The 25933-nt window shown below is 37.7% G+C and overlaps 1 protein-coding gene across 1 annotated transcript in view; it reads left to right on the plus strand.

Moving 5' to 3' along the window:
* LOC127419648 (V-set and transmembrane domain-containing protein 2-like protein) overlaps window positions 1–25933 on the plus strand; it is a 66185-nt gene that overhangs the window by 1006 nt on the left and 39246 nt on the right. The window lies entirely within an intron of this gene.

Raw genomic sequence — 25933 nt, forward strand, 5'->3', positions numbered from 1 at the left:
GTGTGAAATTAGTTAGTCACTGAATCAACAACCAAAATAAATTTTTAATCCTTTAAAATATGTATGTCTACAGACCTACAAAGAGACTTTAGTAGAGGTTTTAAGCATTATAAGAACAAAGCAAATGTATCATTTCCCTACAGTTTGTGAGCTGCTGTGCATGACTTTTATCAAAAGACAACAATAACAGTCTTATAATAATTATGAGTTTCAATAACATCCGTACGTTTTCATGTATATAATAAAAGTGTCTACATATCTATTGACTTCAGTAAAATGCCGAAGCAGATCTATCTTTTTCCTACAGTTTGTCGACTGCACACCAGCATAGAGGTAAAAAACAGAAGCTGATATTAAAAATAGCTTTACATATTTAACACAGATCTAATAATCTCTTGAACTGGCAAAAACAACAGATCAAACTATTACCTCACAAACATAATGTAAAAAGCATAACTTAATGAAGACTCATGCGCTGATATAAACTCCACTTACAATGTGTTTAAAAGAAGGATTGTCCTTTGTTTTTTTCTGCAGTGCATTTCAAGTAATGCTGCAAATCAAGAACAATATGCCTATAAATAACTCTCATTTGTGTGTTCCTCATCTCTAGATTATTAATTTACATCAACATCAATGCTGATTAAAAAACTTGGATAAATGAGCATTGTCGAAAGCAACTTTATAGAAATGAACGGAGCCGCATTGATTAGACTGTCTGACTGACGGCCTAACACGTAAGGGTTGTTTCGGCTCATGAAACTCACCTGTGATTGGACGGATGGTTGCTTAATCAACCCTAAGTAACAAAACGCAAAGAATACTGTATACAAATCCACCATTTGGACTTGGTATGGGTTTAGCTTGGAAAAGTGCAGGGGACAAAAATGACCTTTTTAATGAGTGGGGGGACGTGTCGCCCACATCCCTGTGGCTGCTACGCCCCTGGGGTACTTTAAGGTACTTCAAAGAATATAATGGTGTTACATCCAAAACATGGTGTTACCATAGTTAAAACGTGGTGTTTTTGCCCATATAAAAGTACTTTGGTGGTATGAGATGGTAATACCATGGTGATTACCGAATTTATATACCATGGTACCTCATTGAATATCATGGTATTACTGTCATGCAAATGTCCAAGAAAAAATGGTATTACTATGGTTAAAACATGGTGTTACCATTCCATGGCTTTATAACCTAATGAAAAGTACTGTAATGTGGTTTAGTGATAGAATCAGGTGATATTTTGATATATACTGTATTGAATAATTGCCATATTCAAGTACCATAGGATTTACTAGGCTTCACCTGTAGGCTAATACTGTGGTATTTGTGCTGTATTTATAATGACAATACCATGGTCATTTTTCTGTATAGTGAAAGCCAAATTAAGATGCTGTTCTGGGTTTATAATTAGCCTACATAAATAGGCCTTGCTGGTGTTTTATTACAGGAAAACATCTTGCATTCAAGCCAATCCTTCAAATTATAATCCATCAAATATGAATTTTTTGTTATGACACATTTCTCAAACTACACCGATCAGCCACAACATTAAAACCACCGGCCTAATATTGTGTAGGTCCCCCTCGTGCTGCCAAAACAGCGCCAACCTGCATCTCGGAATAGCATTCAGAGATTCAATACTTCTCACCACAATTGTACAGAGTGGTTATCTGAGTTACTGTAGACTTTGTCAGTTCAAACCAGTTTGGCCATTCTCTGTTGACCTCTCTCATCAACAAGGCGTTTCCGTCCACAGAACTGCTGCTCACTGGATGTTTTTTGTTTTTGGCACCATTCAGAGTAAATTCTAGAGACTGTTGTGTGTGAAAATCCCAGGAGATCAGCAGTTACAGAAATACTCAAACCAGCCCATCTGGCACCAACAATCATCCATGCGATTATCTAATCAGCCAATCGTGTGGCAGCAGTGCAGTGCATAAAATCACGCAGATACGGGTCAGTAGCTTAAGTTAATTTTCACTTCAACCATCAGAATGCAGAAAAATGTGATCACAGTGATTTGGAGCGTGGCATGATTGTTGGTGCCAGATGGGCTGGTTAGAATATTTCTGTAACTGCTAATCTCCTGGGATTTTCATGCACAACAGTCTCTCGAATTTACTCAGCATGGTGCCAAAAACAAAAAACATCCAGTGAGCGGCAGTTCTGCAGATGGAAATGCCTTGTTGATGAGAGAGGTCAACAGAGAATGGCCAGACTGGTTTGAACTGACAAAGTCTACGGTAACTCAGATAACCGCTCTGTACAATTGTGTTGAGAAGTATAGAATCTCTGAATGCTGTTCTGAGATGCGCTGTTTTGGCGGCACGAGGGGGACCTACACAATATTAGGCAGGTGGTTTTAATGTTGTGGCTGAATGTTGAAGCACTGAAAAAAGGAAAAAGTTATCAAAACATGCATATTTTGCATTCATGTGAGAAGTTCTGACAATTGCATTTACAAAAGATGACTAATGCAATGAATAAATCAATGCTGATGAACCCAGGCACACATCATACTGATGAAAGAGTTCGTACGCAGGATTGTGGGTCGCTCACCATGAAATTAAAGGGCAGTCTGTGATCAGGGCATATTCATGAGGAATATTAAGAGGAAAGAACTGCACTACAGTAGCATCAGGAAAGAGATCTGATTGTGAACTGACGTTCTGAATTACATAAACTATACAGACCTGGACGCTTGCAAGATTTTAAGATTTATGTACAGTGGATAATTTGCAAGATCAGATTGCATTTGATGGATATAAAAAGTGTCTTTTAGATTAGATTGCTCATTTAAGGAAATATCAGGAGGATCTTTACTTACATATATTTGTTGATTTTTCCACACTGTATTTGCATTTTCAGTTCTTGTATTCTTGGATCACTGCATGAAATTACGATCAAAAGGAAAAGAAAGTCTTATTTCTAAACAAGAAAATGAGGACTAATTTAGGATAATTAAGATTTTGCATTCTTTATAAATTCTGGTTACTGTAATAAAAATAAAAATGTCACTTTTTATTATTGTAATGCAATAATAATTTCATATTATTTAAATTAAAAGACTATTCCGGGTTCAATACAAGGTAAGCTCAACCGACAGCATTTGTGGCATAGTGTTGATTACCACAAAAAATTATTTTGACCTGTCCCTTAATTTCTTAAAAAAAAAAGAAGCGAAAATCGAGGTTACAATGAGGCACTTAACGTTTACGGATTGACCCCATTCACTTACATTGTAAGTGCCTTACTGTAACCCAGATTTTTGCTTTTTCGAAAGAAAAGGAGGAACAAGTCCAAATTAATTTTTGTGGTAATTAACTTTATACCACAAATGCTGTCGATTGAGCTTAACTTGTATTAAACCCGGAATATTCCTTTAAGTATTATACATCATGGTTGCATTAATCTCAGTGCCTCGCAACAAGATAAATTATATAGTATTTATAGTGTGTTTTAATATAGTATATATGTAGTAATATAGTATATATAAATATATATTTACTGCTATAAAGTAAAAAAAAAAAGTACTGTATTACAATAATGAGACTCCTCATTGAGAATAACAGGAATGACAAAAAAACTCATTATGGTAGTAAAGGGAAATATGCTTAGTTGTCATGCAAATTTTAATGCAAAAAAAAAAAAAAATCTATAAAAAAGGCATTTTTTAAAATACAAAATATAATTTCTTTTATTTTTCAGTAATACTATACAATAAGTTTGAATTTGCTTACATTTGTTAACTATACTAATGAACATGAAATAACAATTGCTAGTTAATATAAACATATACTATTTAGTTTTTTAATTAAAAGTTGCACACATTAACATTAATAAATGCTGATTAAAATATTGTTCATTGTTAGTTAATGATGCCTAATGCATTAACTAATGTTAACAATTAGGTCCTTATTGTAAAATTTTACCTATTTTTCTATTGATTTTTTTCTGTGAAATGTGACCTGGTCATGTTTTCAAAAGATTCATCCAATTAGAACTTTCTTGTATTGTGAAAAATTAGCATTTTTCTGGTTTTCATTTTTCTGTCTAAAACAGATCTGCTTCTTCTCTCCTGGTCTCTAAAGTGATTGACAGTTTTTGCATTCAATACATTCGTTTTCATGCCAATGAGAATACCATGGCCTGCGGTAACTAGGCCTAATTAATGTCAATGACAACTTAAGACCTCTGTTTTCTTCTGACCTCATAGCAATGAAACAAAGGATAGAGACCCACTGGACTGCTCGATACAGAACAACACACCTCAATTGAATAGCAATAGCTTGAAAAGGAATCTCATTTTCTGCACCAAGAAAGTTTTAATTCACCCTCGCGTTTAATAGAGGGATAGAGGAAATGCACATTGATGCATCAGGATCATCCTGTGAAGATCCAATGAAGACATTAAATACTTTTGTTTAGGTTTCACTCAGAAAATGCATCAGATTGTGGCAACAAAATGGGTTGCAATATAGGTATGTGCACAAGTAATCGATTAATCGAGTAATTGAGTACTCGTTCTGCACCAGCTAATTGACTATTAAAAATACAACTAAAATATTGCACATTGATTTTTCTTTGCGCATTTGCCTGCTGTGGGCAACGCTGAATTATCCTGTACTTTCCCGTTTAATCACTCTCCAAATCGCACAGTTACAATTCGTCCACCTGGGGGCGCTATGGATATGTGTCGTCGAGTTATTATATGAGAGAAGATATGATGGCATCTCTGCATTTGAAAGCAAAGCCTAGTGAAGCAATTAGCAATACTTGTAATATTTTTATTCTTATTGAATTCTACTCTATTGATATTCGGTTCTTGTTGGAGTCATGCAGACCAATGGACAAGGATCTGTTTTTATGGTTGAAAGAAACTGCGAAGCGGTACGAGAAACTTGGAAGCTTACCAGACTGGTATTTGTCTATGTGCATTGAATCTCTTAATATGGGCATAGCGCATTTTATAAAAAGCCAACTTCCACCACCTTTTCTGAATAATAACATGTGAAATGATAAAAATGTAAGGGCCTTTTTGAGTTTATATATGTGCAATACTCTATTGCCATCAGCACTGGTTTCTGTGTTTCTAAGAACCGGGTAAGTGCAAATGTTTTTTACTTTAATTTTGTAGTATTATTAATGCATATTGATCGTAAAAAAAAAAAAATGCCCAAAAGAAATAAAAAACATAGTATGTTGAAGTTACCTTATTTTGAAACTGTTCTTGGTAAAATTTGTTATTAAAATAAAAATAAAAAACTTCACATACGTGTCATACTTGTTATTTTAAACGTCCATTTTAATTTACAGTAATCAACTACTCGTTTTTGGTGGGTTGGAGTACTGGACTACAAAGTTTTTTGAAAATGCCCATTTCTATTGCGAACGTTGTTTCATGTTGAATTTATGAGCATTCAAAAAGGTGGATCAGCTCTTCATTGGAAAATCTTGATTGAAGTGATCCATTAGAAATATTTTTTTTTCTATTTTATGGTTTTCCACACAAAAGGTACATGAAGTATATTTAGACCTGGACTCAAAAGTATTTTCAGTGGAGGTTCCCTATGGACTGTGTCATTTCCACCAACACTGGACCGGTTTTACTGAGTCTGAAATTGTTTTTTATCTAAGGGCGTCCAGAGTTCTCATGGTGACCAGTCTTGATAATGTCACCTGCTCAACTAATTCCCCAATGGAGCGTTGAGTTTTTCCTCTCGCTGTGTGTGTCCTGGTAAATCGGTTGGTCACAGAGATCAAAGAACAGCAGTGAGGATTGAACAAGTAATTTAATTAAAAGCTGTAAGACCATGTCAGACTTGTTTGGTGTTCTATAGGAGCTAAAATTAAGTTTGTATTAAGTGATAATGTTTATCTGTTATTAGTGTGCGCTAGTATTTTGTTTGTGATGCCATATCATTGAAAAATGAAGTCAAACTTCCATTTCCATGGGTGAATCTCACAAAGAAATGCCTGGGCCATTGACAATTTGGATTAATCTTCATGAAAATAATGTCACAATGGGAAAAGGCTTCTTTTTCTTTAAGCAGAATATAATTTCTTATTTATTTCTGTTGAATTTTGAGGTAAAATATGACCTGGACATTTCTTGATGGTTTTCTAATAGTGTTTGATGTATTATATCATAGACTTTTTGTGAGGTTGCATCAGAATTATATCACAATGGTTTTTAATTATGTTTTAGTTGTTTTTATTTAATATTTTTTATTCAATGTAAAGCATTTTGAATAAAACTGGAGCGGTGGCACAAATTACCCTATAGTTTTTGATGTTGCTCCTAAAAGCTGCTCCAATACTTTCTCAAAGTATCCAATTTTGAAGGCTGAAATAACTGTGCTACATCAGGCTGCAAATAACTGCATGTGTATCTCCGACCCGCCGAACACTCTGCACTCAACAGCGGTACTTTTACATTTCATGCACTGTCAATCACGTACATCACCGTTTCAATTATTGGCTTTTTGTTGCAGAGTCTCGCCCAAATGAGTGCTCGACCAATCACATAGTGAAGCCGGGCTTCAGGGTGGGACCCAAAGACATTTAATAAAAGCCCAATGTCCAATTGACAAACAGATGCATATCCAATGCAAATAGCGTCCACTGTCTAATATGGACATGTAGAAAAAAGGGGCTGCATTACTTGAATGAACAGTGTGATGTTTGACATAGTAATATGTAATTATATAAATTATTTGTACATATTTTCAATTCAATATTGCTGCATTTCTTATGTTATTTTAGGGGAAGTCGTGCTTCCGATGTAGTCTTAAAGCAATCACCACTGAACTGAAGTGTCCCAAACTTTGGCAGTAGACAATACAGTATCATACTAATACAAGCTATCAATGGTTTTTATTTAGTGAAGTAGAAAAAGACAAAGAAAGAGAAAGGAAGGCCAGAAACATACTTTAGGCAAGTACGCGTACACAAATGCAAGTGCTTGGCCAATGCATTGGTTGAATATGTTAAACGTGCCTTCTTGGGTTACTGTGGTGGTAAAACAAACCCCAGTACACAAGAGTTACCTTTAAATGTCCGTGCCATTAAACTGGATGATATAATTCAGGTAAGTTGCTATAAATACACAGTATTTACTTTAACTTACTTGCTCAGCAATATTCTCTTCAAACTGTTGCTCTGCCATGACAGTAGTTGACTCAAAAGAGAAAATTCACCGTAGAATATGGCTGGGTAAAAATATCGATTTTCTGATGCATCGCAATCTTCGTCTGGAACAATCTCGATATTGATTCTTAAATCTATGATTAGCCACTGGCTAGTAAATGTTAAGATTTCCATTACCAGTGATTGAGTAGTACAGTGGAGAAGAAGTTATTAGCATAGAAGTACTTCCACTGCATGCTGAGTGTAAAAGTTTGGTTTAACTCGTTCTGTGAGTCCAAAGACGAGATCAACGGATCCGTATGTCATTAAACATGTCAATTTTTTTAATTTTAATTTTTTCCCCTTTTCTCCCCAATTTGGAATGCCCAATTTCCAATGCGCTCTTAAGTCCTCGTGGTGGCGTAGTGACTCGCCTCAATCCGGGTGGCAGAGGACGAATCTCAGTTGCCTCCGCGTCTGAGACCGTCAATGCGCGCATCTTATAACGTGGCTTGTTGAACGCGTTACCGCGGAGACATAGCGTGTGTGGAGGCTTCACGCAATCCACCGCGGCATCCACGCACAGCTCACCACGCGCCCCACCGATAGCGAACCACATTATAGCGACCACAAGGAGGTTACCCCATATGACTCTACCCTCCCTAGCAACCGGGCCAAATGGTTAATTAGGAGACCTGGCTGGAGTCACTCAGCACGCCCTGGATTTGAACTTGTGAACTCCAGGGGTGGTAGTCAGCGTCTTGACTCGCTGAGCTACCCAGGCCCCCCAAACATGTCTTTTAATACCCTTTCTGTTTTTACACAGTTGTTGATAAAAAACAACAAAAAAAGAAACATTTAAATCTTATCACACATGGACATGCTAAAGAAATTATGCACGTCTTCTCTCATTAATATGCGCTTACTGGCTAGTGCCTCTAGTCTTAAAGAGACAGTACTGATACTAAGCATGTGTTCTACATATCAATGTGAATACTGTAAACAAAAATAATGTAACACAATATAATATATATATATATATATATATATATGCAACATAATATATGCAATTTCAAGACATTGATGGATTAGACTGAATTTGAACATTTTTCAAAAGTTAAAATGTGACCAATTTGATGAAAAACTAATGATAAAATATAATTTGTATAATTAATATTTTCTAATTGTACCTAGAAGGGTTGCCTAGAAGGTTTCTTTATAATTAAGAGCATTAGCTGAGAGTGAATTTCTTTTATATGTAAGCAAAATGGACATTGTAACAAAAATGTACCCATATGAATTGAGATCGGAATCGAATCGAGAGCTTGTGAATCGATTCACAATTGTTGAGATTGTAAGTGTCTCAACCTGTCAGCCCCATCTCTCTCTTTTCATTCTCTCAGTGTCTCTTTCTTTCTTCATTTTTGTCTCTCTATCCCACCCTACTATTTTCAAGCAGCTTGTTTTCTAGTCTTCTCTTTGTGTGCCCCCCCAAACTTGATGTGAAGAGCAAAGAGAGAAGCTGAGTTATCCTCTGTAGAGTGCCACCTTATCTCACATTAGACACATTTCTGCCAGGCTGGCCATCGTTTACCTCCTGGGCAGCCGTTGGCAGGAGCAGTCCGCTGGCACAGAGTGAGAGATGAGTGATTCGACTCCATGTACTTTCCAAACAGAGCTTGAGCCTCACACACACACCGTCTTTCCTCAGCACTCATCTTTTGTTTGCCATCGAGTGCTGAATCCACAGGAAACAGCAGCAAAATGAAAATGCTCAAGTGGCATTTGGACAGTCAGGTTAATTGATATGTGTGTTCTGAGTGAACGGGACAAATTAAGAAGCAAGATGTTAAATAACCCTGTTTAATTAGCTGTGTTTACAACCCAAGATTCACTCAGCCATTTTACCTGAGCTCTGTCCAAACACACACACTCATACTACCACCTGCTGATATGCTGTGTTAGTTTTACAGTAAATCTTAGCCTCAGACTGACCATCTAAACAAAAAAGGCAAGAGCTTTCTCAAAACTGCTGACTCCAATCGATTTGAATGCAATTTCCATGAGTTCTGTATTTTGCTCAGAGAACACATCTATGGACGGCTTATGGCCGGTCTGATAGTGATTGGACTCAATCGGAAATGTTTAAAGCAAGCTCAAATCACAAGCTCCAGTCTAATTGGCTGTCTTAGCACAATTGACCCTTCACTAAGCTCCGCCCACTTGGTTACTGTTGCTCGCTCTGACAAGCTAGGAATGAATGGTAGATTTCTGTGATTGGCACAATGTTGCCACGACATTGCATTTTACATGAAGCCACGTGTCTGTTATTTACTGTTTGCAGTTTTGAATCAGATGTTTGATTCTCAAATGAATCACTCTTTTCAGTCAATTCTTTACAAAGTGGTCTAAATCGGTATGTGGTTCAATCTGAATTACTCAGACATATTAAATGTATATTATCGTGTAGCTTGTAGTGTAACTTGCTACTTACTCTAAAGTGTAGTTTTCAGCTTAGCTAAGCTAATTTTTCTGTCAAGTAGTTGATAACTTTAAATAATTTTTTTAAAACTAAATATTTTGAGTAGCTTGCCCAACACTGACAATACCAAATATTGGATGACTGATACATGTGATGATGCCTTAAAAATTGATCAGAATATGTGTAATTTTTAGTGCCGTCAGTCGATTACATTTTTTAATTGCAATTAATCGCTTCTCTTTCATAGTTAATTGCAAGTAATTGCCGATTTTGAAAGTGCGGAAATTTGACTCTATATATACTTATTTTCCAGTAAAAATCCATTTATTTCCTTCTTAGGATAGAAAACAAAATTATTTATCACAATCATTTATTTTTCCGTAGTTAATCGCGATTAATCGCTGATTTTGAAAGTGCTGAAATTTGATTCTATATATATTTCTTTTCCTGCCAAATTGTATTTATTTCCTTCTTTGGAGAGAAAACAAAACAATATTTAACAATATAATACTTTATTAACAATTTTCAAATAAAGCCTTCAACAGTATAAAGATAGAAATGCACTAAAATAGCACCAATTCAAGTAGCATAAAACGTTTCCCAAAGTCTAAGTATGAGTTTGACTAATTGAAAAAACTAGTCCCCACATTGGTTGCATATTCATTGCAATGAGCATTAAATCTCTTAAACCCTCATCCTCCACAACATTAATCGGCTGGCAGACAGTGGCTATCCACTTTGGATGTGGAATACACATGATTCGCGTCAGGGCGTAAAGCGCCACTTTGAACTCCACATGAAAAGTGCTGTAGACAGTGGTTATGTCCAGAATGGCATATTACCCATACTATTCTTACTGCTTTTGTCATATTTATTTATAACAGAAATAAATAGAATAGAATTTTGACAGATTTAACCCCTCTAAATATCAGGCAAAAAAAACTGTGATTGATTGCTTTACATGTCTGTAAAAGTGGACCAGACTTCATGCTAAAAGTCAAAAGTCTTGTTTTGTGAGAATATTTTGCTGCAGTTGAATGTCTGGTTATATTGAGACTGTGGTAGCAGGAAGTTGTTTGTGTGTGTTTGCTGTCAGCTGTGGGTGTAGTGGGGGCGACTCATCTGTTTGTTTATTCATTTCATTGGTGTTGCATTAAATAATTCATCCATCTCTCTCTTGCTTTCTGCCCCTCTCCTCACACCTTATTTTAATGATTCACCAGCTGTCGGTCTGTATGTGTGTGTGTGTTTCTAGGCTCTCTACATCACATATGTGCATGTTGAATGCAGTAAGACACAGCTAAAGATTGTCAATAAAGTGAGTGTGTGTGAGCCACAGGCGCTGGTCGGCACAGATTGCCCTGATGGGAAGAATTATCAGAGACACTGATGTGTGTGTCTCCAGGCTTTAAGAATGTAGGACAGCAGTGTGTAGTCCCGAACGCCACTGCGACAATCACACACACCACTGTCTCTCGGCATCATTGAACAGGCAAGCATCACTAGTTCTGTTGCTTCTTTAGGGATAGTGATTTAATAAAAACCATAACAATAAAATAGGTTCCCGTTTTATGTATTAGCCTTTCAAGCTTTTAAATGTACTGAAATTATATAATGTATTATAATATACACTACTGTGTTATGGTCCATTACACCAATTTCTGAAGGAATATGCTGGTAATTCAATTTATCATTTATCGGTATTTCTTCAACTTTAGGCACTTTCATGTCCCAGGGGTTGATTTTTATTAAAACTAACAATTTTAGGGGGCCTGGGTAGCTCAGCGAGTATTGACGCTGACTACCAACCCTGGAGTCGCGAGTTCGAATCTAGGGCGTGCTGAGTGACTCCAGTCAGGTCTCCTAAGTAACCAAATTGGCCCGGTTGCTAGGGAGGGTAGAGTCACATAGGGTAACCTCCTTGTGGTCGCTATAATGTGGTTCGCTCTCGGTGGTACGCGTGGTGAGTTGTGGGTGGATGCCGTGGTGGATGGCATGAAGCCTCCACACGTGCTATGTCTCCTGTTAAACACAATACAGAGATGTGCTGGAAATGACACAATTAATTTTCATGACTTTCTGAAAAAAATTGGTACATTTTATTGTGATGCATATACAGTGGCAAGAAAAAGTATGTGAACCCTTTGGAATTACCTGTATAAATTTGTCTTAAAATCTGAAATTCATCTAAGTTACAATAATGAACAAACACAATCTGTTTTAAATTATAACACACAAATTATTGTATTGTTTTTGTACATATTGAATACAACCCTGCTCCTGGAGGGCCACTGTCCTACAGAATTTAGCTTCAACCCTAATTAAACACACCTGTCCTTAATTTTTTCCAAGTAATCCTGGAGACCTTGATTAGTTTGCTCAGGGTTGGAGCTAAACTCTGCAGGACAGTGGCCCTCCAAGAGCAGGGTTCCCCACACCTGGAATACATCATTCAAAAATTCACAGTGTATCTTGGAAAAAGTATGTGAACCCCTAGGCTAATGATGTCATCAAAAGCTAATTAGAGTCAGGAGTTGGCAAACCTGGCATCCAATTAATGAAACGAGATTGGAGGTGTGGGTTACAGCTACTTTGACTTATAAAAAGCACTCAAACATTTTGAGTTTGCCATTTACAAGAAACATCTGCTTACGTGGACCATGCCTTCGCAAAAAAGAGATCTCAGAAGACCTATGATCAAGAATTGTTGCTTTGCATTAAGCTAGAAAGGGTTACAAAGTTATCTCAAAGACCTTAGATATTCATCTGTCCACAGTTAGACAAACTGTCTATAAACGGAGATGATTTAGTACTGTGGGTACTCTCCCTAGAAGTGGCCGTCCAGCCAAGATGACTCAAAGGGCACACCACAGAATGCTCAATGAGGTAAAAAAAAGCTAAAGATTGAATGAATCATTGGAACTGGTTAACATCACTGTTCATGAGTCTACTATACAGAAAACATTAAACAGGCATGATGTCCATGGCAGGAATCCGCTGCTTTCCAACAAAAACATTGCTGCGCACCTGATATTTGCCAAAGACCACCTTGACACTCCACAATGCTATTGGGAAAATATTTCTTGGACTGATGAAACAAAGGTTGAATTGTTTGGGAAGAACACACAGCACTACGTATGGCATAAAAAGAGCACCACATACCAACATGAAAACATCATCCCAACGGTGGAGTACGGTGGAGGGAGCATCATGATTTGAGGCTGCTTTGCTGCTTCGGGGCCTGGACCGCTTGCCATCATCGAGGGAAAAATGAATTCCCAAGTTTATCAAGATATCCTACAGGATAATGTCAGGGTTGCTGTGCTCCAGCTGAAGTTCAGTAGAAGTTGGGTGATGCAGCAGGACAATGACCCTAAACATCGAAATAAATCCACTACAGAATGGCTTCAAAAAAATGGAGTGGCCCAGTCAGAGCCCAGACCTTAACCCAATAGAGATGCTGTGGAATGACCTCAAAAGAGCCGTTCACACCAGACATCCTAGAATATGGCTGAGCTGAAGCAGTTCTGTAAGGAAGAATGGTCCAAAATTCCTTCTAAATGTTGTGCAGGTCTAATCCACAGCTTCCGGAAACTCTTGGTTGAGGTTATTGCTGCCAAAGGAGGATCGACCAGTTATTAAATCGAAGGGTTTACTTACTTTTTCCACAGCACTGTGAATGTTTAAGGGGATGTGTTCAATAAAGACATGAAAGATTATAATTGTTTGTGTGTTGTTAGATTAAGCACATTGTGACTTTAATGAATATGAGATCACATTTTATGACCAATTAATGCAGAAAACCAGATAATTCTAAAGGGTTCAAATACATTTTCTTGCCACTGTACATACACTGTTAGACATTGTTAATAGAAAATTAAATAAAACAGTGAGAGTGTGAAAAATGGATTAACTAGACTTCACTTTCTAGTCCACAGTGCTAAAAGTGTCCAAAGATGAAGAAACACCCATGCATGACGAAACTGTTCAAATTAGCTTAAAACAGTTCTTAAAACACTCTTCAGTGAAAATACCACCAGAAAAGTGTGATCATACAAGTCTGTGTTCAGACGAAACGACTTAGCATTAACAAATCATAGATTCGCATATCCATACAATCCACTAACTGCACAGTGAAATGTTTTTTATTTATTCTTTGACTCATTATCCCGTCAGCAGTGATTTTCTGAAGAGCACATTAAAAACCCTCTTTTGTTCTGAATCATGATGTGTTTTTTGGCCAGAGGGTTGAAAATGTACTTGTTTTGGTGGTCGAGGCGTCTCTTTGTCTTGGTTGATGTCCCATGACATTAGACTATAGATTGAGGTTTATGAGGCATTGCTTGAGAGAAATGTGGAATGATTGGAGTCACCCGAGGGCTGAAGCAGTCGCTCATAAAAAGATGTCATCCAGATGCTGGAGCGAATGGTCAGTGACAGCTCTGTCGGGATGAGAGAGATAACTTTACACTGATGCTGTCATCTACAACAAGACATTTTTACAATACGAGAGGACATGAGCCATTCATGGTTTTCACACCTGAAAAATGATTCATGCAACATTTGCTGTTTTAAAGGGGTGGTATCATGGAAAACACGATTCTTCTTTAAGATTTCTTTAAACAGTTCAATGTTATACTGTATTTAATAATTTAATAATTTTGGTTCCGATTCCTCTTAACGTTTTCGTTTCCTTGGTGGCTCCATTAATGTTTTTTTTCGCTGTTTCGCAGCGTTGATTCAAAAGAACTGGCTCATAAGAGTCATTTGTTTGGGAACCGTGCTACATTGGTCATTCTGGATATTTCGCAGCGTTGATTCAAAAGAACTGGCTCATAAGAGTCATTTGTTTGGGAATCGTGCTACATTGGTCGTTCTGGACGTTTTGCAGCGTAGATTCAAAAGAACTGGCTCATAAGAGTCATTTGTTTGGGAACCGTGCTACATTGGTCGTTCTGGACATTTCGCAGCGTTGATTCAAAAGAACTGGCTCATAAGAGTCATTTGTTTGGGAATCGTGCTACATTGGTCGTTCTGGACGTTTTGCAGCGTAGATTCAAAAGAACTGGCTCATAAGAGTCATTTGTTTGGGAATCGTGCTACACTGGTCGTTCTGTACGTTTCGCAGCGTTGATTCAAAAGAACTGGCTCATAAGAGTCATTTGTTTGGGAATCGTACTACATTGGTCGTTCTGTACGTTTCGCAGCGTAGATTCAAAAGAACTGGCTCATGAGAGTCATTTGTTTGGGAATCATGCTACATTGGTCGTGCTGTACGTTTCACAGCGTAGATTCAAAAGAACTGGCTCATAAGAGTAATTTGTTTGGGAATCGTGTAACATTGGTCGTTCTGTACGTTTCGCAGCGTAGATTCAAAAGAACTGGCTCATAAGAGTCATTTGTTTGGGAATCGTGTAACATTGGTCGTTCTGTACATTTCGGCGCGTAGATTCAAAAGAACTGACTCGTAAGAGTCATTTGTTTGGGAATCGTGCTACATTGGTCGTTCTGGACGTTTCGCAGCATTGATTCAAAAGAACTGGCTCATAAGAGTCATTTGTTTGGGAATCGTGCTACATTGGTCGTTTTGGACGTTTCGCAGCGTTGATTCAAAAGAACTGGCTCATAAGAGTCATTTGTTTGGGAATCGTGCTACACTGGTCGTTCTGTACGTTTCGCAGCGTTGATTCAAAAGAACTGGCTCATGAGAGTCATTTGTTTGGGAATCGTGCTACATTGGTCGTGCTGTACGTTTCACAGCGTAGATTCAAAAGAACTGGCTCATAAGAGTAATTTGTTTGGGAATCGTGCTACATTGGTCGTTCTGTACGTTTCGGCGCGTAGATTCAAAAGAACTGGCTCGTAAGAGTCATTTGTTTGGGAATCGTGCTACATTGGTCGTTCTGGACGTTTCGCGCATTGATTCAAAAGAACTGGCTCATAAGAGTCATTTGTTTGGGAATCGTGCTACATTGGTCGTTTTGGACGTTTCGCAGCGTTGATTCAAAAGGACTGGCTCATAAGAGTCATTTGTTTGGGAATCGTGCTACACTGGTCGTTCTGTACGTTTCGCAGCGTTGATTCAAAAGAACTGGCTCATGAGAGTCATTTGTTTGGGAATCGTGCTACATTGGTCGTGCTGTACGTTTCACAGCGTAGATTCAAAAGAACTGGCTCATAAGAGTAATTTGTTTGGGAATCGTGCTACATTGGTCGTTCTGTACGTTTCGCAGCGTAGATTCAAAAGAACTGGCTCATAAGAGTCATTTGTTTGGGAATCGTGTAACATTGGTCGTTCTGTACGTTTCGGCGCGTAGATTCAAAAGAACTGGCTCGTAAGAGTCATTTGTTTGGGAATCGTGCTACATTGGTCGTTCTGGACGTTTCGCAGCATTGATTCAAAAGAACTGGCTCATAAGAGTCATTTGTTTGGGAATCGTGCTACATTGGTCGTTCTGGAAGTTTCGCAGCATTGATTCAAAAGAACTGGCTCATAAGAGTCATTTGTTTGGGAATCGTGCTACATTGGTCGTTCTGTACGTTTCGCAGCGTAGATTCAAAAGAACTGGCTCATAAGAGTCATTTGTTTGGGAATCGTGTAACATTGGTCGTTCTGTACGTTTCGCCGCGTAGATTCAAAAGAACTGGCTCATAAGAGTAATTTGTTTGGGAATCGTGCTACATTGGTCGTTCTGTACGTTTTGCAGCATAGAATCAAAAGAACTGGCTCATAAGAGTCATTTGTGTGGGAATTGTGCTACATTGGTCGTTCTGTACGTTTCGCAGCGTAGATTCAAAAGAACTGGCTCATAAGAGTCATTTGTTTGGGAGTTGGGCCACAATGGTCACATTGTATGTTTTGCAGCGTAGATTGAAAAGAATTGGTTCATAAGAGTCATTTGTTCGGGAATTGGGCTACATTGGTTGCACTGAATGATTTGCAATGTACATTCAAAATGAACGACTCATAAGTGTGGTTCATTTTGAAATCAGACTAAACTGGTCGAAACTGAATGTTTTGTGCTATAGATTAGAAAGAACCAACTAATAAGAGTCATTTGTTCGGGACTCAGATTAGACTGGTCACACTGTATGTTTCACGCTTCTGATTTAGTAGTGGTGTTGCAGAAATGATAGCCTCAGTCACCATTTTCTTTTATTGCATTTTTATTCCATACAATGAAAGTGAATGGTGACTGAGGCTATCATTTTGCGCAACATATTTTGTGTCCTGCATAAGAAAGTCATAGAGGTTTGGAACAACATGAGGGTAAGTAAAGGGTGACAGAATTTTAATTTTTTATTTGATCTCTTTAAGCAGTCATTGTTTTCAGGCAAAATGATTTTATTTAGCTAGAACATCTGATGCTCAAACTCTCTGTTACCATCTGTCACTCATTCTTGAAAAGTGAACAGTTCATCAAGAAGTCAACACATTATATACGCTTCATTAAGGAAGTCAGTTCTAATAAAGCGTTTGCTGCTGACAATGTTTATGTGTTTGTTTTTTGAAAGTTTCTAAAGTGTGACATTGTGCCGTATTCTCTTGATGTGTGGCTGAACATTGAAAGTGACACGCTTGCATTCGCTGTTTTTCTTCTTAATGCGGCATGCCGAATCCATCCTCCTCTCTTGACTTTTGTCTTTTGTGCCACACAGCCTGAGTGCTTTTTAAAAATGTTTGTTCTTTGTTTTGGCCTCGCACTGTGAAGATTTGAAATAACTAACTCTAATTTACCAATTCTGAGGGATTAACTAAAAAGAATGGCTGGTTATCTGAACATTAATCTTTGTTGCAAATTTGGAATTGGCCCCACCCTCCAGTTATGACATCATAGTATACATAAAGGTCTCTCTTTGTATTTTAGAGCATATATGGAATGAGGACAACTTTGTTTTTGAAAGATTAATTCACTAAAAAATTAAAATTCTGTCATCATTTACTCAAACCTCAAATTGTACCAAACCCGTATGACATTCTTGATAACGTGGAACATAAAAGGAGATGTAAGACAGAATGTTCACACTGTTCTTTGACACACAATGGAAGCGTATAGTGACCAGGGGCTGTTAACCCTCACAAAAGATCAAGCACCATAAAAATACCATTAAATAGCATTGGTTTGTAAAATAGCAAGAGTTTAATTCATTTACCTTATTTAATAACAACTTTAATTTTTGTTCTGTTCCTCACACAGTGGTATTGGATGGCTTCAGAGGACTGGGAATATAGTGCACTGTTCAGGTCATATGGACTTCTGTTATGGTGCTTTTTTGTCATTTTTGGCGTGAACTTTCTGCCTAGCACAGGGCTCCAGACTAAAAAAAAATGACTTAGGTGCCATTGGCTCCTAAACTGAAACATTAAGGAGCCAAATGGCTCCAAATCACAGAATTGCTTGATTTAGATTGCTGTTCAGAAACAAGATAGAAAGCCAAAGAAAAGAAATAAAGCTGATAACCCATTAATCTGAGGTTTAATAAACAGTATATATAGCTGAGAAGATAAGTTTGCATTCCCTTCTGTCTCATAAATGGTCACACCCCTTTCATAATTTATATAAATATAAGAGATAAATATATATATAGTACTGCTCTTCAGAATCTATATTATAGATATTTACATAAAATATACATATAGTAGTGTGTTGTCTTCTTGAGCATCAATGAATGTTTGCACCTTGTGTAATAGTTGTGAACAAGTCCCTCAAACGTCTGAAGTGTCAAAAGCTTGATTTTGCAGTGAGCTCGTCACAACAGAGCGGGTGAAAAGCGGCGCAAAACACACTGGCGCACTAAAGATGTATTCAATAACTCATAAGATGATATCTGCTGAAACCGCATATGAACGCACACAACCTGACTGTCGCCAGTGGCGACTAGATTTTAAATTATTGTTGCAATCAATTATTTTTGATCACATTTGCAACCATTTTAGCAGTCTGGAGCCCTGTAGCATCTTCGTTTGTGTTTGCATATTTTTATTTTTAAGTGAACTATTACTTCTTTTCTTTCTTTCTTTCTTTCTGTCATCGACCCTTCCTTCCTCCCTTACTTCCTTTTTGTCCTTTCTTCTTTCCATCTTCCCTTGCTTCCTTCTTTTCATTTTTCCTTCTTTCCATCATTTCTCATTCCATTTTGATTTTGCTCATTCTTTTCATTCTTCTTTCCTTCCTTCTTTCCTGTCATCTTTCTATCCTTTCTTCCATCTTTCTATCCTTCCTTCCTGCCATCTTTCTATCCTTTCTTCCATCTTTCTATTCTTCCTTCCTTTCTTCATTCCATCTTCCATCATTTCTGTCCTTCCTTCATCTTTCCTTCCTTCCTTTATTCCTTCCTTTCATTTTTCCTTACTTCTTTCCATCATTTCTTCTTTCTTTCCTTTCTCATTCCATTTTGATTTTGCTCGTTCTTTTAATTCTTCTTTCCTTCCTTCCTTCTTTCCTGTCATCTTTCTATCCTTCCTTCCTGCCATCTTTCTATCCTTTCTTCCATCTTTCTATTCTTCCTTCCTTTCTTCATTCCATCTTCCATCATTTCTGTCCTTCCTTCATCTTCCCTTCCTTCTATTGTTCCTTTTATTTTTATTTCTTCCTTCCATCATTCTTTCCTTCTTTCCTCCCTCATTTCATCTTTATTTCGTTTCTTCTTTTCATCCTTCCATCTTTCTTCCTTACTTACTTTCCATCATTTCTTCTTTCTTTCCTTTCTCATTCCATTTTGATTTTGCTTGTTCTTTTCATTCTTCTTTCCTTCCTTCCTTCTTTCCTGCCATCTTTCTATCCTTTCTTCCATCTTTCTGTTCTTCCTTCCTTTCTTCATTCCATCTTCCATCATTTCTGTCCTTCCTTCATCTTCCCTTCCTTCCTTTATTCCTTCTTCCTTACTTCGATCTTTCATTCCTTTCATTCTTGATTCCTTCTTTCCATATTCATTTCCTTCCTTCCTTCCTTCCTTCCTTCCTTCTATTGTTCTATTGTTCCTTCCTTTTATTTTTCTTTCTGTCTTCCTTCCATCATTCTTTCCTTCTTTCCTCTCTCATTCCATCTTTATTTTGTTTCTTTTCATTCTTCTTTCCTTCCTTCCTTCTTTCCTGTCATCTTTCATTCCTTTCTTTCTTTCTTCCTTTCATTCTTACTTCCTTCCTCCCTTCATCTTCCCTTCCTTCCTTTCTTCCATCTCTCTATCCTTCTTTCTTTCTTTCTTTCTTTCTGTTGTGGTTATTGGTGCAGCAGCTTGCAGCTGTCTACTTTGGTTGTGTTTAGAGGAATGCTGCACATGTCCGCCTCCGCTGTCGTTTGTCAATGTCACGCTGAACGGGGTGAAGAAACTCAAACATCTTTGTTCAACTCCCTGGACTGCATGTTTTCCAAGAAGACTGTGTTGATCCTCAGGTGGCGTTGCAGAGAGACGGATGTTAACTAATCCCACCGAGACGCCTCTCAGACTAGAAATCAGCTGGCATGATGTCCCAAGAGTTGCTGATCCGAGACCAGCCATAGCATTCATTATGGAAAGTCAGGGATTCAGGTGGATGCTTAAAGGATCATTTGACATAATAATAAATCAAAAACACTTTGATAGAATCCTCAGATTTTGGGTAATGGGGATCAATTAACCAGTGGATAAAAATAGGGATACAAAATGTTCACTTTTGATTTTGGTTGTGTACTGATTTTTATATTTTCCGAGTTAAAAAAGTAATAGACGCAATAAATCTGTTTTGTAGACTCAAAGCGCTGCATGTACTGTATATTCATGTATGTTGATATCAGTGATATCATTTGATATCTATGCATGTATTCTGCCTGGCAGGCTTATGTCTTCATACATTGATAAAGACATTAAACATGAAGCGTAGATATGTGTGAACACAGCTCATCCTCTGATACATATCAGCCTGATCTCTCTCTCTCTCTCTGTATCTGGGTGGTCTGATGGATTTGTTGTGGTGGGCTGAGAGATGAAGGATATCTTCATTCATCTGTCAGACATTATCTGACTGTACTTTTTCTGTCCAAATGCTTCAGTGTTGAAGAATATTCTTTATTATATTATATAAGGCCATGATAGCCCTGACTCTTTACGACATTGTTAACACTTTCAAACCTAATGCTGAGCTCTTCTTCTAGAGTTGATGAAGTTGCGTTGTATATGAAGTTGCTCCCTCTCATCAACACTCTAATGCGCAGATGTTCTTAAAATGGAAGCGATTGTTGGATTCTTTTGGGTCGATGTTGAATAACTGTCGTATATGCTTCGCTTGGGTTTGTTGTTGTCATGGATACATCAGATAAAATCCCAGCGGAACCCGTGTAAAGAAATCCATCAGGAATTGCGACGTTCCTTAAATGTTGTCCTCCTTTTTCAAAAGATTTCTTCTTTTTACAAGTGAGGCTCTGCAGCCCTTATAAAATTCTCAATAGTTCTGCAGTGAAACACTGACATTTATACAGTCCAGATTTAAACTGTTCAAGGATAACTACAGTGACTGAACAGACGAGTAGTTTTATAGTGTGGGACGTAACCAGACTGCACCCAGACAGACAAAAGCTCTGTTTGACAACATCTAATAGTCTTTAGTTAAGAATCAGGGGAGGTTGTAAGGACAAACTTGATTTTGCTTTGCCTTCTTTAATTTTGCATATATGTATATGGCTGTTTTTAAACTAGGTTTTATTGCTTGATACAAACCCAAGGTCAAATTCTCCCCCTTCAGGTCCCTGCAGCACTAAGACGAACAAACAATTGCATCATTCACTTTTCTGTTCTCGCTCTCAGTGCATCCGAAATCTGCTCAAATACTTGGATTTGGGATGGAAGTGTAATTTGAGAAAGGAGTGTATCATTTCTTCTCTCTCTCTGTCTCTCTCTCTCTGAGCAAATGCAATGTTCAAAGTCTCTCTTTGGCTCTTTTCCAAACTGTAGTGTGCTGTCTTGTTTTCTGCTGTTTTCAAAGGCCTTCTTCATCAGCATCCTAACTGTATAAGTGATTCATTTGGAACGCTCTACATTGGCGGCAACTATTTTGACAAACAAATAGCACCCCTATGGTGAAGTGCAAGGGGGTCTCGACTTACACTAGAGTGTAACAGTCTGGTTCTGGAAGTAAAATCCCATTCATTTTCTCCAAAGGGGAATTTATTATTAACGATTACTTATAAACCTTCAAATACAGACCTAATGCACCACCAATCAGAGAATGGCATTTAATAAAGCACACCAAAAGTGCTCTGCAGCGACCGCCCACTCCCATGACGCACTGTGAATAATGCGATCAAATCGGTCTCCCTATATTCTCAGAATACTTATTTATATATATACGAATATTTTGCAATAAAATAAAAATATATTGATTCTAGACTTATCAACAACTTGAAATCAATAGTTTAAATAGCTTTCTTTTTTTACGTCATTCCCAATGCTTCATGGTATTGTAGTTCATTCCCTCATTAAAGACTAAAGTAATTCAAATGCTTTTTTGCTTTAAATCAAATTTTCTAATGTTGTGATTCACCTCGGAGCTGGTTGGTTTGGTTCATGGCTTAAAACTCTGATATGAAGTACTTTATGGAACCTCTATGGAGAAAAATGAATGGAAGAAAAATTGTTCCGGAATCAAGATGGCTAAAAAAATTGGGAGAGCACTTTTGCAATACAGTTTAACATTAGCTTGTTGCTTAGGTAACTATGCAATACTCTAATAAACATTACAAAATGCAAACACAAATATTGAGTAAAATAGCCGATTTAGCCGTGATTAGATTTAGATTAGATTAGAATTGCGGTTTTAGGTTTATGAGTAAAATAAGGTTAACATTACTTGAAGAGACATAAATGACACTCACATACCTCAAAACATCTTGACCTCCTGAGACCCGAGCGTGACTGCTGTGTGCATTTTCCATTTCCCTTTTTTGAGTTGTAGCTAGTAGCACCTAATAAACAAGCACACACACACACACACACACACACACACACACAAAAAAAATTCTAGAGCAAATAATTTTCCTAAAAATGAATGTCCTCAATTTGGACAGTGGGACTAAGTTGTAAAATTTCAATAATACCAAGCTATAGAAATCCAGATTTTTTCATCAGATTGTTTATTATGTTTCCAGGAGTGTTGGTTATTCATGGTTTTGAGACGTTACAGACATTACAGCTGATTTTCTGTAAAGCTGAATAAATTATTCTTATTCAGTGTCCAGCATCATCCAATCACTGCCAACCATGTTAAAATTAAATATAGCATTATAAATTCTGAATCTATGTACTGATTATCATTGTCACATGTCTGCCAAACATGTTGAGTGATCCAAACATCATCTGCAGCCTGAAACTGAACTTTTGGTCGGATTTTAGGAGTGAATGCACTTAGCTGCATAGAGAGCTATAGGATGCTCCCTTGCTCCCTATTTAGTGAATGACTTAACCTCCAGTGTGCTGTCTGTCTGCACTGATCTCCAAAATGCACCTTATTTTCATCCTAACTCCATATAAAGCCTCTGAAAGCAACATTTTTCAGCTTTTGGATGAATACATTGATTCTCAATGTGAAAATACACAGTAAATATAGGAATGCATTTACTAATGTTAATGAATAGAATCGTATTGCACAGAGATAACAAAATAAAATATAACAAAATGTATAGTAAAATTAAGCTAAATAACCCACAGATTTCTTGATGTTAACATATTTTTAGTTTTTTCAACTTTTGCGTGAATAATGTCCCACAGTACACGCATGTGGACATCATGTTTATCAGCGTGTTGACGCACGAAAAACGAATGGATTATTTAAAGCGGCATATCAAACGAAACTAGAGGCGCTACTCTTTACAAACAAACAGGTCTCAATGAAAAAATGTCTTTCTTTCAGGTTTACCAGAGGCACTTTTGTAGGCTTTGCGCCTGTAGAAGCACTTCAAGGAAATCGATGTCATGTTATTGTGTCACGTGACTTGGTGCGTCAGACGTTTAATCCTTAAATGACAGTCTAAAGTGTTGTGAACAGTATTCAGTGGATTCAATTCATTGAAATTATGCGTTGCGTATTGCGAAGCCAAAATACAACGTACACGCATGTGTACGCGGGGTCGCACGAGGTTCAAGCATCTGCTGATATCTCATGATAGACACAGCGATTGTCAGTTTAAATCCTTTATTCTTAGCCATCAAATTAAAGCAAAGAATATATTTTTTGGGAAAAATGGCATCCGCATTGTAACTCCGTCAGGCTTTTTTTCTAAATGGCTTGTAAAACGGGAACTAATTTCCGTGTCGATTTCTATCGTTGACCTCCTCTCGTCTCCTGTTTCCTGTTTGATGTCTTCCTCGTTCCCTTCTCTGTTATTATTTTTAATGGAAGGAAGCATCGTATATCTTAACATCTGTTTAAATTCTTTGGCTCAGCTGCTTTATTTGTTGTATAAATGCGACACTGAAGTGATGACACACACTGGTGTGATTCATATCAGCAGATTCAGCACTGATATAATAACAGGATAATATGAGCTAGCAGCAGCACATTCATCATTTTCAGGGCGTGTGAGTCGCCTGTCCGCCCACTGACACAAATAAAGCAAGCACGCTCTCTTCATAATACAGACCCACCACCAGCACGACCCACCCGACCCAGAACACTGGAGACAGATGGAAATGACCAGACTGTGATGATGCAAGTGCAGTGAAAACTGCTGAGCTGTGTGCACACTGACTGTAACTGCTATGTTTGGAATGTGCTAGTGTTCTGTACCTCAAAAAATTAATTATAATAAAAAAAAAGATATTAATAAAAAAAACTTTCTTAATCAGTAAAAATACCTAAACATCCCTAAAACAAGATAAATTGACTTGTTTAATCATAACACTCAGCAAATTTAGTTAGATTTATGCTTAAAACAAGAACAAGTTCCCAATGGGGTAAGAACAATAAACTTAAAGGAATGCTCCAGATTCAAGTTAGATAAAAAAACAAAAACGCAAAAATGAGTTACATTAAAGCACTTACAAATGAAGTGAAAGGGGCCAGTTCATAAACATCCAAATACATACGGTTTCAACAGTATAGCCACAAGATGTAAACATCATACAAGTTAACATGATTTTAGTGTGATAAAATAAGGGATTTATCATATCACAAGGTTTACCATCGTACATCATGACAACAAAGTTTTAATATTGGAAACAGATAAGGTAAGTATGTGTAACGGGAGCCAGCTGGTTGGTAGCTGTGCAGTATGTAAACCGCACTCCCCTGGCCTCAAGAGGCGCACTAGCGACTGACATTAGAGGCTGTAGCCTTTAGCTACATTTATCTACATTAGCGCGCCCGCCTCCCATGCCGGAGACGCTGGTTTGAATCCCACTCGGAGCATGCCGAGCAGGACCGGTTACAGTGGTGCCGTGACCCGGATGGGAGTGAGGATTAGCCAGCTGTGTAATGGGAGCCAGCTGGTTGTGCAGTTTGTAAACCTCACTCCCCTGACCTCAAGAGGCGCACTAGCGACTGATGCTAGTGGCTTTAGCCTCCTTGTTAGCATGCCCACCTCCCATGCTGGAGACCCCGGTTCAAATCCCGCTTGGAGCGTGTTGAGCAGGACCAGTTACATAAGCAATTTTATCACACTAAAATCACATATAATGTTTATGTCTTGTGGCTATACTTTTGAAACAGTAAGTATTTTAACATTTATGGACTGGCCCAGTGCACTTGCATTGTAAGTGCCTCACTGCAACCACGATTTTTGCTTTTTTTTTTATGTCAAAAATGCTGTCAATTAAGCTTAACTTGTTTTGATCCTGGAATGTTCCTTTAAAATAGCAGCTGATATGACTTCCAGTTCATTTGTCATACTGGAAATAAAAGGTCAGGTCAGTCATCGCATTGTGGGATACGGTGTATACAGCGCAATTTAGCAAGTAGGTCATCTGGATTTGCCATGCATACAGACAATTTCCATATTGCACACAGTGTGATAGTTTGTTACACCCATTGTGATTTGGATACTGGTGTGTTGATCACCGCTATGTTTCTTAATTAGCTTAACAAGCAATACGTCCTTGTTAACCAGCTTCATCAGACAGACCACCAGCTAAACCAGCACAAAAACCAACATAAACCATGTTGGACCAGCATGGAAATTTATTCTGGTGTAAACTGGTCTTTTAAGAATGGTTCCAGAGGGGTTAGTTTAGATGTTTTCAGGTCAGTGAAACTATAAGGAATTTAGATACTGCTTTCAATTTAGATGCTGCTTTCATTTCTAAAGGATGCAACAGCAGCTTTCTATTATCTGGGTTTGGATTCTT

Source organism: Myxocyprinus asiaticus, chromosome 29 (genome assembly GCF_019703515.2).
Source record: "Myxocyprinus asiaticus isolate MX2 ecotype Aquarium Trade chromosome 29, UBuf_Myxa_2, whole genome shotgun sequence".
In the NCBI taxonomy this organism is placed as follows: domain Eukaryota; kingdom Metazoa; phylum Chordata; class Actinopteri; order Cypriniformes; family Catostomidae; genus Myxocyprinus; species Myxocyprinus asiaticus.